Source organism: Otolemur garnettii, unplaced genomic scaffold (assembly GCF_000181295.1).
Source record: "Otolemur garnettii isolate 467f Iridium unplaced genomic scaffold, OtoGar3 scaffold00109, whole genome shotgun sequence".
NCBI lineage: Eukaryota > Metazoa > Chordata > Mammalia > Primates > Galagidae > Otolemur > Otolemur garnettii.
The window spans coordinates 2,655,194-2,658,103 of record NW_003852504.1 but is presented as its reverse complement, the minus strand read 5'-3'; positions in this window follow the sequence as shown (position 1 = coordinate 2,658,103).

The window sequence follows — 2,910 nt, the reverse complement described above, 5'->3', positions numbered from 1 at the left end:
TTTTTTTTTTAAGTAAAGAGGAATACTTGTACTCTGTATCCCCACATAGAATTTTTAATTTCAAGGAACGACCCTTTTGTTAGGCTCTGATTTCATACCTGATCTCTCATAGTCTTCTGTGAGTATGAGACAGAAAATGTTAACCCAGTGACCCAGGTGTACTTTCCTGACCCTTGATCTCTGCTTGGCTATCACATATTATTCTATATCAAAATATAATTACATATTTGTATAGTTGTATGTGAGATATGGCAGAAATTTGTATAGGAGGCCTACATGCATATGTATTTATCTATCTATCTAAGTTTCATGGTGTTCAAGATCAGTAGGCATAGTGTACATTGCCATGATTTTCTTTACTTCTGTATATTGCTGTTTAGTCTAAATCTTCTTAATTTGCTTATTAACCTTTTATATGACATACTAACTCTATCCACTTCTGAAGTATAGAGGTAAAATGCCATCTATATTACCGTGTTAAAAATGCTATTTTCTTTGAGATAGAAATCAGACACTCTTCTTTCTTCTTCATACTGAGTTTAACACATCTTCAATGTTGGCAAGGGTGATGGTTCTTTTGATTTGTTTTTAAAAGAGTACACACTAGTAATCTCATTTTAGCCTTTCATTTTCCTCCTTACGGTGTTGTCCTTTGCCTTCATTTGCCTCTTTATGGGGACGAATGCATCTGAGTCTTTCTTTGCTTCTACTGTTACCATGAAATGTAGACTAGTTTATGGAGAAATACGTCAGCTGCCTGCTGTGCATTTAAATTCCCCACTTCCCTGCTGCATTTGTGTGCAGCAGCTGAAAGACAAATAGATGCATGCAGGGCCATTTTTGTCAGCAGAAGATTTTGGATGCATACATTACCAGGCACACATATCATTAAATACGAGTTTAATATCTGGAAGCAAAAGCGGTAGTTCATCAACTTTGTCCACAGAGGAGAACAGGGGTCACTCTTTATGAGAAGTAAATGGAAGTGTATCCTTCCTTATCAATCAAAGAAATTAAGAGATGAGAATTGGTCTTTTAGGCCATCTGGTTCCTCCCCCAGGGACCAGTAGCTGATTGGTCCTTGCATTATTATATTCAGAGTGCTGGTTATTATAGTTACATGTTTTCATAGCTTTGCGGTAACTTCAAATGTTTCTGTAACCACAGTCCTCCACTCCTCTTGAACAGGGAAGTTCAAGGAAGTTCATTTTGAAGCTGTTCCTCTTTCTTTTCAACTTTCACTAAGCTTTATTCCACCAAACTATGCCAAGTTACTGTGATTCAGCCCTTTTTAAGAAACTTGTGTCTGTTTGGTTCACTGATTTTTTCTTAGATTTTTTTCTTTTTTGGTCTTTCTGTTCTGAGTGTTCTTAAACAATTTAAGGAGTTTTGTTATCATATGGTGATTTAACATTTTGAACATCTTAAAATTGGACCTCTAGGACCAACTATCATTCTTTACAAAGCATTGAAATGGGGAAGGAAGGGTGATTGCCTCAGTATCTTATCTTTCCCTCCCTCTCATTTTCTTCCTCTTGCTCTCTCTCTTTCTCACACATACACACATGCTCATAGTACCTTGGCCTTTACTCATCTAGTCTCTAAATGTCAAACCAGATCACAGTGCCATTTGGAAGACAAGCAAGGGGGCAGTAGGAAAAGGGGTGGAGAGTCTGACTTGAGTTTTGGGAGATGAGAATTAGTTATGTTAAAGTCATATACAGATGGGTAGGGGTGTAAGGCACAAGTGAAAACAAACTATCCCTTACCTTAACTCCCTCATTAGTATGTGCCTTTAAGGAAGCAGTGAATTATAGAATTGCCATTCCATAAGGGATTGTAGACAGAGAATTTCCCTTTAGTTTTATAAGTGAGGAAACTGAGGCTCAGAGAGTTAATCCCAAAGTCAGATGACTTCTCTGGAGTTCATTTTGTTTCCTACACCAAGCTAAAGGCAAAGATTGTGTGGATTAAGAGTATAGGGTCGAAATCCTGAAATTTTTATCTTTGCCTTAATTCATTTGGTGGCTACATATAGCTTCGTGGTAGAAGTTATCCAGGCCAAGGTGGGACATGGTATTCCAGGCTGATGTGATGTTAAAGTATATGTAAATCCCTGGGCCAAAACTGCCAATGTTAATAGTGTACTATAATTGGAGAGTACAAAGTATCTTTGGGCCAGGGTGAGTTGGGGCTTAAGGGATTGATCAAGCTGTAGATCAATGTGGATAAGAACCCATAAAGGTCAAAAGAACCTTATTTGCCATGCCAGGCAATTTGAAGTTCTATGGTCAAAGAGCAATAAAGAAGTCACTAAATAGTTTTTAAGTCAGGGAGGGACATGATCATGTTTGCCTTTTAGAAATATCACTCTATATGTAACTGGAGTGTTGGTTAGAGGCAGAAAGACAAGTGATGAAGCTGTTACAATAATCTGCCAGAGGTGGCGCCCGTAGGTCAGTGGGTAGGGCATGACCACATACACCGAGGCTGGCAAGTTCAAACATGGCCCAGGCCAGCTAAAACAAACAAACAAACAAACAAAGTAGCTGGGCTCTGTGGCTAACGCCTGTAGTTCCAGGTACTTGGGAGGCTGAGGCAAGAGAATAGCTTAAGCCCAAGAGTTGGAGGCTGCTGTGAGCTGTGATGCCACAGCACTCTACTGAGGACAACATAGTGAGACTCTATCTCAAAAAAAAAATAAAAATAAAAAAAGAGAAGTGCTCCAGGTGAGGCTCAAGCTCACAACCTCAGTATCAATATGCCATATCAGTGCCACGCGCTAACTGATTGCACCACTGGATCTCCATCTGTCGCCTTGCTCAGCAGAGTACTTCAGTTGTTCATAGCCACGTGACCTCACCAAACAGTTCTGCCTTGTGTTCCATATGTAATTAAAAATGAAAAAAA